General features: G+C 42.9%; 1 protein-coding gene across 1 annotated transcript in view; it reads right to left on the reverse strand.

Annotated features, from left to right (window-relative positions):
• The window catches only part of LOC147886083 (187-kDa microtubule-associated protein AIR9-like), a 227,735-nt gene that overhangs the window by 151,527 nt on the left and 60,365 nt on the right, over window positions 1-15,843 (reverse strand). The gene's annotated exons all lie outside the window — the stretch shown is intronic.

Raw genomic sequence — 15,843 nt, forward strand, 5'->3', positions numbered from 1 at the left:
AAACTAAAACGCAGCAAGGGAAACCAGTTCGCAGCACTCAGAGTGAACATGCACTTGTAGAAGGGACTTCTTTGGAGCCTAGAAACTCCAAACAGCAAGCAGGAAACTCCACGTTAAAACTGGGAATGAATTCACATCAAAGGGAGAGTGTGTGAGACTGAAATCAAAGGAGAATGTGTGTGTGTGTGTGGTCCATTACTCTTTATTTTTGAACTGGGTCAGATATTGGGCTTTTTGGACCATCTGGCAGGATCACAACATGCGATATTTTGGGAATCTGTTCTTGCAATCTTATGAATATTTCAGACTCTCCCTACGGCAATCTATCTATGATGCTTGCCATCAAGGAGATCTTCCTCAGTCATATCTGGAAATAGTTTTTCTTTGCTTTTGATTTCCTGTTGAGGCTCTCTGCTTTTTTGAGACCCTCATGTAAATTTTGCTGATAATATGATCATGGATTTACCAAAAAAAAAAAAAAAAAAGTGTGTGTGTGTGTGTGTCTGGTTCCGATTCCGACATTGAATGTCAGAGACAGGCTTCAAGATTGGCACCTTTGGTCTTCGAATACAAGCATATCCTCTAGGCCTTTGAATTTATTGACTTCCATACAGGCTTATCGATTGATATTACCTCCTCCTTGGATTGCCCATCATGCTAATTCTCTCTGGCATTTGAACAAGTCATTAGCCTGGTGGAAAGGAAGATTGCAATTGATACGGAAGTTGAAAATGCCTTTGAAGCAACGACTCTTTCTATGGCGATGTATTGTTGGTATTCTTCCAGTAGGGGTGAAATTGGCTCAAAGAAGGATAGCTTCGCCTCTTTGTCCAAGATGTCATCTTACATCTGAGAGTATTCCGCATTTACTGTGGTTTTGTTCATATTCCATAGACCTTCTAGACAGAATCTCCTATTTCTTATCTCTCAGATTCCCAGCTCACAGGTTCTACAGGTTTTTCCTGGATATATGGCAAACTATCAGCTTTACCTTGGAGAGACCTTTTACTGATACAGAACTTGATAATGCCTTGTTCCACCTCGGCAAATACAAGTCCCCTGGCTGGGATGGCCTTACGGTGGAATTTTATATTTCTTTTTGGGATGATTTGAAAGATGTCCTTTTGCAAATGATCAATGTTGCCTCGCAAGAAAATCAGTTGCTGCACTCTTGGAAGCATGGCATAGTCAAACTTGTGCCCAAAAAACATCTGTGCGACCATATGTCAGATTGGAGGCCTATTACTTTGATGCATGTAGTTTACAAACTCCTTGCAAAAATGATTGTGTATAGGCTTCACGGGATACTGAATGCGGGCCTTCATCCTCATCAGTATGGGTTTGTGCCGAGAAGACAAATCCATGACAATATCTCCAATGCATTGACTGCAATTGAATATGCTAAGTACTCGCATCAAGATGTGCTCATATTGTAGGTAGATATTGCTAAGGCGTTTGACACTGTTCAATGGGATTTTATATCTCAAATCATGACAAAGTTGGGCTTTGGTCCAAAGATAGTAAATGCAGTTTACTGGCTTTATTCTGGCTCTACTTCTCAGTGCATTCTTGAGGGTCATCTATCTCGGTCATAGACATTGGGTAGATCAGTTAGATAGGGCTGCCCTCTTAGTGCTCTCTTCTATGCCATTGCAACCCATCCCCTCCTAATGTATCTTGATCATCTTACAAATACAAGACGGATGATTGGTCTTAAAATTCCTGGGGCTGCATCTTTTTTGGCACAAGCATATGCTGATGATTCCTTCTTTATGCCACAGAATTCTCCTCGGGAAGTTCACATGCTTATGACCACTCTACCATTGTATGGATTGGCAACGGGATTGCATGACAATTTTTGCTTCGCCTGAAACAATGTGACTGGCATTCTATTCTTTGGCCAGGTCAGGTGGTGCATTCCAAAGATGTAGTCAGACATTTGGGATATCCTATAGGATGGCACATCACCAGGAAGCAGGAGTTAAAATGGATCTTCCAAAGACTTCAACATAAACTGCAATACTGGAAAATTTCTACTTGGGCACTTCATGTCAGGCTCAGAATAGTACAGTCCATTGTAATGTCCTATGTCCAGTTCTTTTTGCCTTTGTTGCATTGGTCCTCCAGAGATATTTCAGCCTTTATGTCTCAAGCTATGGAGATGTTATGAAAGACAAAAACTGCTATGAAGCATTAAGACTGATGAAGATGGAAATGGTGTGCTCTCCTAGGATGCATGGTGGACTAAATATCCTCAATATAAGATATCATGTACTTGCAAGGAAGGCGACTATGCTCCATACTTTTTTCCGCCAACAACAGCCATGGACTTGTATGATAGCATCCATGTGTGTCAACATGAGGACTTCTGCTTATGGTCATTGGACTACAGATCATTGGGTGGTTGTCATTGGGAGATTCGTAGGGAAGATACCTGGCTGTCCTTTCTCTAATGCTCTGATACTACAAGTACTTTCTAAGGTCAAGTGGGCTCCTGACAATTGCTCGGGGACAAACTCAATGAGGAAAGAAAGTATTCATTGGAGTGCCATCTTTGACATTCCACTTGCTTTACAAGAACCTGTTCGGGCATACAATCTCATAAAATTGGGAATTAGATATATACATGATGTGGTAGATAATCACGGCTATGTCTTATCCTTTCCTCAGGCTACTGCTTCCTATGCATTGGGAATGCACCATAGGTTGATATGGAAGAAAATTGCTGATTTGTTACATCCTTTTCTACCTGTTCCCCCTGTGGCTGACACAGACAGGCTTATGGATTGGCAATTGCAACCCTCTGCTACATGCTCTCATCCTGTTCCTCTGCCTGCCCTGACCTCCATCAAAGCCTACAGGCTTCTTCAGCCTGCTCCATGGATTCAGCAATATGCTAATACTCTGTGGCATATCAGGAAGCCCCTCTCATGGTGGCGGAAGAATCTCCGGATATTATGGAAGTGTAAAATGCCTTTCAAACACAGACTTTTTCATTGGAGATGCATGACAGGCACATTGTCAGTGGGAGTCACACTTGCCAAACGTCGCATTGCACTATCCACATGTTTAAGATGTCAGGCTCCTTCAGACACTGTCCCTCATTTTCTTTGGCACTGCCCGTGTTCCAAGAACCTCCTAGGGAGAATTTCATATCATCTTCGGCTCCGTTTCCCGAGTCACAAATTTGGGAAACATTTTTGGCTATTTGGCACATTTATGAGGTCTTTGTCTCAATACTCACTATTTCTTTCTTGGGTGAGATACTGGGCTCTTTGGACAATCTGGAGTGCGCATAATTTGGCATACTTGGGTTGGCAGATTCACAAGTCATATGAATCTTTCCGAGCCTCATTGCGGCAATCCTTATATGATGCCTGCCATGAGGGTGATATAGATGCTTCTTGCATAGAGCTTTTCTTTTTATGTTTCTGATCTTTGGGATACTCTCCTTTTTGGAGACTTCCCATCTTGTAAATTTATGAGCATATAAATACAGCATTGGATATTACTTTAAAAAAAGTGTGTGGAGAGTGGCTTTACAGGAACCTGTTCGGGCATACAATCTCATGAAATTGGGAATTAGATATATACAAGATGTGTAGATAATCACGGCTATGTCTTATCTTTTCCTCAGGCCACTGCTTCCTATGCATTGGGAATGCACCATAGGTCGATATGGAAGAAAATTGCTGATTTCTTAGATCCTTCTCTACCTGTTCCCCCTGTGGCTGACACAGACAGGCTTATGGATTGGCAATTGCAACCCTCTGCTACATGCTCTCATCATGTTCCTCTACCTGCCTTAACCTCCATCAAAGCCTACAGGCTTCTTCAGCCTGCTCCATGGATTCAGCAATATGCTAATACTCTGTGGCATATCAAGAAGCCCCTCTCATGGTGGCGGAAGAAACTCCAGACTTTGAAACAAAGACTTTTTCTTTGGAGATGCATGACAGGCACATTGTCAATGGGAGTCACACTTGCCAAACGTCGCATTGCACCATCCACATGTTTAAGATGTCAGGCTCCTTCAGAGACTGTCCCTCATTTGCTTTGGCACTGCTTGTGTTTCAAGAACCTCCTTTGGAGAATTTCAGATCATCTTCGGTTCCGTTTCCCGGGTCCCAGATTTGGGAAACATTTTTGGCTATTTGGCAGATTTATGAGGTCTTTGTCTCAATACTCACTATTTCTCTCTTGGGTGAGATATTGGGCTCTTTGGACAATCTGGAGTGAGCATAATTTAGCATACTTGGGTCGGCAGATTCACAAGTCATATGAATCTTTCCGAGCCTCATTGCGGCAATCCTTATATGATGCTTGCCATGAGGGTGATATAGATGCTTCTTGCATAGAGCTTTTCTTTTTATGTTTCTGATCTTTGGGATACTCTCCATTTTGAAGACTTCCCATCTTTTAAATTTATGAGCATATAAATACAGCACTGGATATTACTCTTTCCCTCTTTCCCCTCTATCTCCTTACAAATATACTCTTTTTCTCTTCTCTGTGGGCTTCCTGGGGATATTTCTTTGGGACTGGTTTTTTTTTCCTCCACTACCCTTTTATAGGTACTTCCTTCCTGAGTTCCATTTCTTACAAAACTATGGCTGAATATTCCTATGAAAAAACGTTTCAAAAAAAGCGTTCAGTTCACTGCAAGAAGCAAAAGCAGGTTGAGGTTCAGCATGACCCGGTACATGATACTCTTGAGGCCCAACTGGTATATGATGTCATGCATGAAGGATTTGTAGACACGAGAAAAGAGTGGAAAGACTCGGTTCCTTCAGTTGGCCTCATGGTTGAGGTAGATGAAATTGTGGATTCAGTCAGAGAATATGCTAAAAATGCAGTCATATTATTTTTTCTAGGCCGGATGCCACTTGCCACAGAGATAGGCAACTGGCTGACACGCACACTGGCTGGCTCGTTTGTTCGTAAAGTACACTATACGGCCAGGGGTTTTTTTGAGGTTATCATGGTGAATGAGATACACATACAAATGCTTTTGGAACATTCGCCTCTCTTTTTAGGGCAGCAAATGGTGCATGTATTGCCATGGTCTCCCACAAGGGATTTTCAGGCTTTAATCCGACACAGATGCCCGGTTTGGTTTGAAGTTGTAGACTTCCCACAATGCATGGCCTCACTCTGGCCTAAAATTGCAGCATCTTTAGGTAAAGTGGTCTGCCCACCACGGCCTAATGGCAACTCGAATAGATTTTGCATTCTCTGGGATACTGATAATCCCACACCAGACTCCTATTCAGTCACAGTGAATAATGTGGACATGGGAAGCGCTTTTTATAAACTCAAATGGGGATTATTTGCAGGGGATTGTTTTGAGTGCAAAAAATTTGGACACATGGCTTCACAGTGTCCAACGAATCAGCATAAAATGCCTCATACCACTTTGCCGGTTCAAATGCCTACTAAGGATGCTCCTACTTCAGTTGCAAATAAAAACAAAGGTAGTAGACAGCTTTCTGGAGGTCTGGATAAAAGCAAAGCTCTAGTGGTTTCAAATGGGAATGTTTTTTCACATTCACCTCCTGCTATTCAACCCTTGACCAAAGGACAGAAACCTCCAACTGATGGATGGCAAAGTCCAAGAAAAGTTATTTCTGCTCGAAGACTTCAACCCCCTTGCACTTGGAATGGTGCGTCTTCTAGTGGAAATACCCCAGAGGTCAATACAGGAATTGGGATCACATGGGCTGCAGTAACAGCTAGCAGAACACTCTTCCCTGAAGAAGAGGTTGCTGCTTTGCTGTCTACTCCTCAGGTGGCTACTTCTTCTCAGGGGAAAGGCCTTGACCCTGAGATAGAAATGCAGGGCTGACATCATTTGCTGCTGTACATAGTTGTTATATTACTATAAATATCTATAAATATGACTGCTAATATCAAATGTTTTACTCTCAATGTCCAGGGGATGTGTGACAGTAGGAAATGGAAATCTGTGTGGCTGTACATCAATAGATTTCAGCCTGACATAGTGGCATTACAAGAACACAACCAACACGTCTATGCAGGAAAGACAGGACACTACTGTGGTTATGATATTTTCTATGCTGGGGAGCACTCTTTCTCAGGAGTAGTCCTTTTGATAAAACATGAGCTTCAACCAATTATTGCTTTAAATGACAACAAAGGCAGATGGCTTGTTCTTCAATGCATTATTCGAGGAGAGGTGTTTGAATTTGCTTCTCTTTATGCACCTCACTCCTCTAGAGAAAGAACTGCAATTTGGGATGCCATGCAACAATATCCATGGAGATATCAGGCCTTCATATGTGGGGATTTCAATAATGCTCCACAACAGGGTGACAACACCTCTAGACATGACCATATGTTAACTCCTGAAAGGCATGCATGGTCTCAATTACTATTGCATCTAGATTTGGTTGACCTTTGGAAGGAATTGCAGCCTTTGTCACCTGGATACACATTCCAACATAATGCCCTTTCTTCTTATCAGGCACGTCTGGATCGATGGTATAGTATAGCTCCACAACAAAATGGGGATTTTACATGCAAAATGTGGATTGACTATGCCTTTGTGCATTCAGACCATGCACCTCTATGGTTGCGATTATCCTTTCATGATATGCCAGATGATAGATTGCCTCAAAGGAGACATCTAATCGTAAACAATAGCTATTTGCAACATGCTGCTTTCAAGGCAATGGTTACTGAAGCATCTCATTCTCTGTCCTCTAGCAGCCATATTCATATTGATGATGCCTGGGATTCTTTTGTTTCCAAAATGCAAGTTGTGATTAGAGCTTATGGCAAGTCTTACATGAAGACTCTGAGGGAAACCATTGCTCAGGCCAAATCCACTTGTCAAGACCTCACTGAACTCAGCCATCATCGTTCGTTGTCCATGCATGAGCAAACAACACTATGCCAGGCCAAACATTGTCTTAAACTAAATGATCACAAGAAACTGGCCAAATGGGAGACTAGAGCAAGACAAAGAGCCTTTACAAATAAAGGTTGCTCTTCCAAAGAATTTTTCAAAAGTTTGCATCAGAGAAGACTCAAAACAGAAATTTGCAAGGTGCTTATGCCTGATGGATCATGGACCACCTCACGGTCACAGCTTGCTTCTGTTTGTGTGCATCATTTCTCTTAGCAATTTGGTTCTGCAGTTCCTCCCTCACAGCCAGTTTTGCTTGCACGAAATTTACTGTTGCAACATGTTTCTCCTATTATTTCCACTACTCAAGCTTTGGAATTGGAGGAACCTTTTACTGAGAGGGAACTGTCAGATGCCATCAAATCCTGTGGCAAATGGAAATCTCCAGGATGAGATGGTCTAACAGTCGAGTTTTTTCTAGAATATTGGCCTATTTTAAAGCATACATTGTTACGTATGGTGAATGCTGCATGGCAAAATCAAAAAATGCCAAACACATGGAAGAGACGTCTTGTTAAACTCCTTCCAAAAAAGCAAATTTGTGAGTCTTTGGCAGACTGGAGACCTATCACTCTTATGCCAGTCATTTACAAAGTCACTACCAAAATGATTGTTGATCGGCTAAAGGGATTTTTACATGAAGGGTTGCATCCTGCCCAATATGGCTTTGTCCCGCGTAGGCATATCACAGATAACATTGCTAATGCCTATGTTGGAATTGAATATGCCAAATACACGCAGCAGGATGTTTTGTTATTGCAAGTTGATATTGCCAAAGCCTTTGATACTGTTCAGTGGGATTTTATTTCATCGACTATGCAGGCAATAGGATTTGGCACAAAAATGCAGCAACTCATCACTTGGCTATATCAAGATAGTAAAGCTGCCTGCATACTTTCAGGGGATATTTCTACATCCTGGACCCTTGGCCGTTCTGTTAGGCAAGGATGTCCCCTAAGTGCTTTACTTTTTGCCATAGCCACTCATCCAATGCTTCAATATCTAGACCACCTTTTGGACACTGACCAGTTGCACGGTTTGGAGATTCTTGGCAGTCAAAGCATGATCGCTCAGGCATATGCTGATGATTCATTCTTTACCCCAAAAAATACTCGGGCTGATCTGTCCATGATTATGCAGGCTCTTTCTACATATGAATTGGCTGCTGGTCTTCGGGTAAATTTTCAGAAATCAAAATTGTTGCCGTTGCATGCACAGGAATGGCACAGCCTTCTGTGGCCTGGGGAAATTGTCCCCGCTTCTCAATTCATTCGACATCTTGGTTATCCTCTAGGTTGGGGACTCACCCGCTCCCAACAAACTGATTGGGTGCTAACAAAGTTACGGGCAAAACTTGAATATTGGAAGCTTGCAACTTGGCCATTACATGTTCGTTTGCGAATTACACAATCCATTTTGATAGCATACATACAATTTTATCTGCCTCTCACTATGTTCACTAAGGCTGATCTGGTTTCCTTTATGTCAGCTATCATGGAAATTTTCTGGTGTTCAAAAAATGGCAAAAAAAGTCTCAGATTACTCTCTATGCATCGTCTCTGTTCTCCAAAGATGCACGGGGGTCTGAACCATAGTTAGGGGAAACGGAAACGGGGAAACGAAAACGTTTCAGGATTTCTGGGAGGGCTGAAAAGGGGAAACGCCACGTCAGCAAGGGAGGGGAGTAGATGATGATGGAGGGCTGAAGCAGGCTGCAGGAGAGAAAGGAGAGGAAAGGAGTGAATGGGGCTGAAGGAGGGCCGGAAAACCTTGAGGATGGAAAGAGTATGAGGCTGAAGGAGTGGAAGGAAGCAAAAATCGAAAGCAAAAAAGACAAAAAACGGGGCTGGCGGCGGATTTCGCATGATTTTGGAGACCTAGCAGCCTGTGTTGTCTGAAACGGCACGTTTCATAACTCTGAAACGCGTTTCAGACTGGCTGAAACGATTCAGCCAGCCATTCCAAGGTCCTCAAACGTGTCAAATCCTGAAACGCGTTTCAAGAAACGGGCCTTCTCTGAAACGACGTTTCAAGCCTGGCTGGGCTCTGAAACGCGTTTCAGCGTAACTGTGGTCTAAACATTCTCAATATTCAAATGCATTTACTTGCTCACAGAGGGAAAATGATGATACAGTTTATGCAAGGAGATCAGCCTTGGGCTTTCATGATCCGCTCTCTCTTATTACATATTCATACCTCTGCCTTTGGGCATTGGCAACCTACTCAGTGGGATTTCTTATTTAGCTCTATCCAAGGCAAGATCAGAGTCTGCCCTTTTGTCTCTCGCCTGCTTCTTGATTGGAAACATATCTTATCTCACTTGGAATGGCATGGTAGAGATTCTCTGTCGGGAAACTCTTTGAGGGCGGAGAATATTTTTTGGTCTAAAGTATTCCACCCTCCTTTGGCCATACAAGAACCACCCAGACGTTCTTATTTTCTCTCCTTCAAAGGCATTTCATCTGTGGCGGATGTACTTCAAGATGATGGCACAATTTTATCCTTTTCTATGGCTGCTAGCAAATACGGCTTGGGAGCTCATTATCGTCCTTTATGGCATAGGATTTCAGCAATGCTTCAATCGTACTTGCCGGTACCTCGTTTGGAACTTCAAAATAGGCTTGAGGATTGGATTTTACGCTCTTATTCCTCATCCGCCCGTCCCTTGAAGCTCTCACATATCACAGTGTCATCTCTGTATAAAGTGTTATTACCTCCGCCTTGGATATCTCACAGAGCAAATACTGTTTGGCATATGGATCGCCCAATGAAGTGGTGGAGAAAACGGCTGCATCTCCTTTGGCATTACAAAGTCCCTCTTCAGCAACAGCTTTTTCTTTGGCGAGTTCTGCTTGGCATTTTTCCATCTGGCCAGTTACTCGCACACAGACATATTGCTCCGGCTATTTGTCACAAATGCCAGCACTCTACTGAATCTGTGCTTCACATTTTTTGGTTCTATCCATATACTTGTGATTTCATCGCTCTCATCCAACAGAGGCTTCGAGCGAGATTTCCTACTGTTACTTTTGGCAGATTTTTCTGGTTGTTTGGTTTTCATCCAGTGAGACAGGGTTTTGATTTATTTTTTGTATGGGTGCACTACTGCACACTATGGACTTTATGGATGGACAGAAATCATAGAGTCTTTGGTGATCCACTATTTTCATCTTTTCTTTTTTTCAAATGATCTCTGCAGCAATCATTCTACGATTGTGTTCAGACTCGTTTGATTGATCAGGATGTCTATACAGCTTATACTGAGATCTTTAGTTGAGTAGTAGTTACTTCGTTTTTGAAGTAACTATGAATGTAATTATTTTACAGCAATAAAAGATTTCTTCTTACAAAAAAAAAAGTGTGTGTGGAGAGTATCAGTGTGTGTGTGTGTGTGTGTGTGTGTGTGGAGAGAGAACGTGTGTGTGTGTGTGTGTGTGTTTCATGCGAAGTGTGTGTGTGTGGTGGTGGAGCTTGAGAGCATGAGAGAGAGGAGGTCGAGAGAGAGACAAGTTCCCGTACAGCCCCCCTCCTGTCCGTACACCCGTACGGTCGTCATACGCCTACCGTACAGCCGTACGAATGGCCTCAGCTCATCCCTGCGCAGCCCCGAGCGATCCCGCTGCTGTTTACCTCGCCATCGCTGTTTCCTTTCTGAAGTCCTCTCCGTACATCCGTACACCCCTGGCCTTTCCGTACGGTCTAGTCCCCTTGCCCCATCAGCATTTCTGTTCGGTTCTTCTTCCTCCATACAGTCTCTGCGTGCCCTGTCAGCATCCCATACAGTCTGTACAGTCCTGCTATCCGTACAGTCCATACAGCCCCGTCCTATCCGTAGTGTTTGCCCTGTACTCTTCCCGCGCTGTTTGCCCTGTACAAACCCTGCCGTACAGTTCTGTTTTTTCTGCCATTTCATCATTTCTGCCCTGCTTACCTCCATGGAGGACCATCTCAAAAGTTATTCCCGGAAGGACTTGTCCCGGGACTCCAAAAGACAGCAAGTCGACTTTTCTACCTCAGCATCTGTAGATGCTCACTATGTCTTCGACATGCTCAAGGATGAATTTCATCACAGCCGGAAGGATTGGGCCAAACCTCCCCCGGCCCTTAAGTATAAGCTGAAGCTGCCCTCATTGGTTGCTCCTCTCCGAAAGTTCTCTCAGCAAGCAGTTATCATTTTCTTCCCAGGGAAGCTACCTTCAGCAAATGATGTAGCTCAGTGGGTTCAGGCTTTATTGGGAGGTTGCTTTGTTGAAGGAGTATACTTTGCTTCTCGAGGTTTTTATGAAGTGCACTTTTTGGATGTCTCATATCGTCAGCAGATATTGGAGATGTCCCCTCTATTCTATGGCAGACAAATGGTGCATGTCATGCCATGGTCGCCAAATAAGGATTATCATGGTCTCATTCGACATCACTGCCCTGTATGGGTTGAGGTAGTGGACTTTCCGGATTATATGAGGGCTGAGTTACCAAGTCTGGCAGCTACTTTGGGGCAAGTTGTATGCCCACCCCGTCCTTCGGGTAATCGAAATCGGTTTTGTGTTCTTTGGGATACAAATCACCCAACCCCTCCTTCCATTGCGGTAGAGGAGGAGGATGTTCCCTTGGGTGAAAAATATTTTGATTTGAAATGGGGAGTATTTGCAGGTGCTTGCTTCACATGTCATAAGTTCGGCCACCTAGCCTCATAGTGCCCTGCAGTCCTGCATCAGCTCCCACCTACAGCTATTGCTCCAGAAAATACTTCCCCTCCAACTTATGGTCCGGGGCCTAAGGCTATGCCTAGCAAGTTGGGTGATGTGGCATCTAAATCTGTCCCTCCCAAAGAAAATGTGGTTCAGGTTTCAGCAAAGCAAAAGGATAAGAGAAAGGGCAAAATTTCAGAATCTCATGCCTCTCCCCAAGGTGCCTGGCAGCAACCCAAAAAGGTATTTGCACTCAAGCCACGACCGTTACAATCTCGCCATTGGGATGCCTCTACTTCCACCCCTGATCAGGACTCTACCCTTGCTGATAGCCTCACTTCTCAACAGTGGGTTGATGTGCTCAAGAAGGGCATCCCTGTATGTGACAATGATGAGGATTATAGAGCCAATGATCCAGGAGGCCAGGTGGACCTCGATGTCATGGCTGAGGCCTGACAACTTATACTTTTACTATGTTTTTTGGTTCGGCTGTACATATCTTCTATGTCTAGTTCAATCACTTGTATTACATACAATGTTCAAGGTCTTTGTAATGTCAATAAGTGGAGACTTTTTTGGCACTATGTACATAGAATGCACCCCGATGTAATTTCTTTACAGGAACACAACCAACACTTCTTGGCTGGCCAGCAAGGCCACTTTGCTGGTTATGACATATTTTATGCTGGTACAATGCACTTTTCGGGGGTATGCATGCTGGTGAAACATGATATGCAGCCCACGGTTGCTTACAATGACCCCCAGGGTCGCTGGATGGTGATCAAATGCACCTATCATGCTGATCTTTATGAAATAGCATCGGTCTATGCCTCTCAAACTTTTGCGACAAGAGCTCGAATGTGGGCCTCCCTCAAACAATATCCATGGCTGTCTAATGCCTTTTTGTGTGGAGACTTTAATAACTCGCCTGCCATCCAAGACAACACCACTCATCATTCTCACATGATCCCCACTGAGCTTCGACATTGGGAGGATATGCTTTCTTTCTTGCATGCAGAAGATTTATGGCTCTCAACAAGGGATAGAGATATGGGCTATACATACCGTCACAATGCCTTTACTCATTACTGGGCTCGACTTGATAGATGGTATTTGTTGCATGCTCAGCAGTATGCTAGTTTCACATGTGCACTATGGGTTGATCATTCCCTCTTGCTATCTGATCACTTTCCAGTATGCTTGACATTATCTATAGCACATTTGACAGATGATATGCCTTTTTTTGGTCGTCGCCTACTCCATGTTAATAGTGCTTATTTGCTTCATCAACAATTTCAGAACATGGTGAAAGTGGCTGTCCGTCCCCTCCTCTTACATGCTCAGGAGGACATGGATTTCGCTTGGATCAGTCTTGCCCATCGTTTGCAGGCTGTTATTCAAGATTATGGACGGAATTACATGGGAAACCTCAGGCTCAAGCTGAAATGGGCTCAATCTCACAAGCAACAAATGGATGTAATCAGCTCTTATAGGCAGCTTACCTCCTCTTCACAGGATTCTTGTGCTTATGCGGTTCGTATCATCCATCAAAATGATCTTCGCAAATTAAAGAAGTGGCAAATCCGAGCTCGCATGAAACCCGTTTTGGATAAGGGTTGCTCCTCCAAAGCCTTCTTTAAAAGCCTGTATGCGGATAGGCGAAAGGAGGATATTTGCAGGATCAAGCAAGATGATGGCACCTGGACCACCTCCAAATCAGAATTGGAATCGCAATGCTCTAGTCATTTCCAGCATCTCTTTTCTCCTCAGCCTAATCATTCAATGCAAGTGAATGCAGCTAGGTCTCAATTTCTTATGCATATTCAGCCTATATTGTCTCCGGAAAAGGCTCATGCATTGGAGCAGCCCTTTATGCTTAACGAACTGGACGATGCTTTGAGTCATTTACGTAAAGGCAGCTCTCCTGGTTGGGATGGATTGACTGTTTAACTTTTTCGTGCATTTCAAATCCCAGCAGCCAGTGATGTCGCACAATGGATTAAGTCCATCCTTGGAGGATGCTTTGTAGAGGGAGTGTATTTTGCATCCAAAGGCTTTTATGAGATGCATTTATCAGATGCTTTGTGCAAGCAGAGGGTACTTGAGTTCTCTCCCCTGTTTTACGGGAAGCAGATGGTACATGCTATGCCCTGGTCCCCAAACCAGGATTATCAAAGTCTTATACGACATCATTGTCGTGTATGGGTTGAGGTTGTTAACTTCCCGGACTATATGCGTGAAGAGTTGCCTGGCCTGGCTGCTTCTTTGGGATGGGTCATTTGTCCTCCACGCCCTATGGGAAACCGTAACAGGTTCTGCATTCTCTGGGACACTGAAGTCTGATACACCTATCCCTCCTCCTATTGCGGTGGAAGTTGAGGGAGTGCAATTGGGAAAAAAGTATTTTGAATTAAAATGGGGCGTGTTTGCAAGAGCTTGTTTTGCATGCCACAAGTTTGGGCATCTAGCCTCTGAATGCCCAATGGTTCTGCATCAGCCCCCTCCCAATGCCTTGCCGCCCCAGACACGGGAAAAGAATGAGAATTTGCAAGCTAAGTCAGCAAATAGAAATGGAGCAAAGAATGCCAAACCAATCAATCAAGTGCAGTCAATTGCTAGAAAAGGAAAAGATAAAGAAAAAGAGAAGATGAAGGAATCTCCGGCAACTGATCAGGATGGTTTTCAACAACCTAAGAAGGTGGTTGTATTGAAGCAACGCCCCTTTCAATCTCATCCATGGGATGCTTCTTCTCCCTTACCAGGACAGGCTTCTCCTTCAGCTCCTGTCCTTCAAAATTGCGTGGGGGTTTTGAAGAAGGGCATCCCCATATGTGATTCTAAAGAAGGGGAGAATGCTATGTCTTTCATGGATGATGAAGGAATGCAACCCATGCAAGCAGAGGCTTTGCCTCTCTGATGTCTTGTTTTATTCTTATACTTTACTGTATATACCTCTTTCATGCATCGAGGATGAGCATTTTCTGAGCGAAATCTTCCAAGCGTCCGAGCGAAGGGAAAAAAAAGCTTCCAACTATGCATAAATATGGCAAAAATCAACCAGAAGAAAACATAGTTTCACTTAGAAATATGCAAAGTATTATAGCAATGCCTATTTTATACAAAAATCTTTAGGTGAATCTGTAGGAATGGTGAGAGCATAATGGGATGGCTTTTGAAGAAACCCACATGTAGAGTAGATTTCTCTATGAAAATTCCCTTATGATCCTTCTTACAACTTTTACTTAATAGGGGGTGACATTGAAAACCCTCTCTCACCCTATCTTCATGAAAGAGTTTCTTCAAAGAAAACTCATTGAAGCAAGCCATCCAGGTAGTTTCGCCAGCGAAACCCCTTTGAAGCGAGTCTCCCAAGGTAGTTTCGCTCGCGAAACTACCTTGGACAGCACTTTTAAAAGTGACATAACTTTCATATCCAATGTCCAAATATAGTCATTCAACCACTCAAATTGATCGGAACACCCCATTTGAGCACATCTATCGAGTTATATTTTGGAAAATCTTTCATATATAGTATTAAATATTACATGTATTTTATGAGAGTGATATATAAGCCCAAGTTAATACTTATTTATAGTAATTTAAACTTCTTTAGAAACATGTCCATAAATATGCTATAAAAACACTAAAAAGATATTGCCATATGATATAAATGTGTTAATAAGTAATTATATATGCATAGTATTATTACATTGAGAGTGATTATGAGGAATGTTTCTTAAAGGAATCAACACTTTTTTAAGATAATAATAGGGGTATAAAGGGATGTCTCTAAATAAGAAAATTATGTTGTGTAAAAATGAATGAGTGACTAGTCTGTATATTTTTATGATAAAGGGATCTAGTTCTAGTGAAAATAAAAGTGTAAAAACCATGTTTCCTAAAGAAAACCATTTTTAAAAATCTCTTGAAAAACACGCTCGGATAAACTTGCTCATAGGTTTTTGCTCGTAAAATTGACGCATCCTCATGCATCAAACCCTTAAGTCTTTATGAGGTATCACAACTAGTTTAGAAGTGGACAGCAAACTAACAATATCTTCTTCGGGAAAGAGAGTCCGACTGGCTGTTACAGCTGCCCGTGTAATACCCACTCCTGAATTTTCTTCAAGAGGACGACCAGTCGAGGATACACCATTCCAAGTGCGAGAAGGTAAAGGTCGTCTAGGTGCGACAATTTTCCTGGGAGTCTGCCAAACCTCCTGCAAAGTT

The sequence above is a fragment of the Dipteris shenzhenensis genome, chromosome 24 (assembly GCF_047967505.1).
Source record: "Dipteris shenzhenensis isolate YYH24624 ecotype China chromosome 24, Dip_SZ_1.0, whole genome shotgun sequence".
Lineage (NCBI taxonomy): Eukaryota > Viridiplantae > Streptophyta > Polypodiopsida > Gleicheniales > Dipteridaceae > Dipteris > Dipteris shenzhenensis.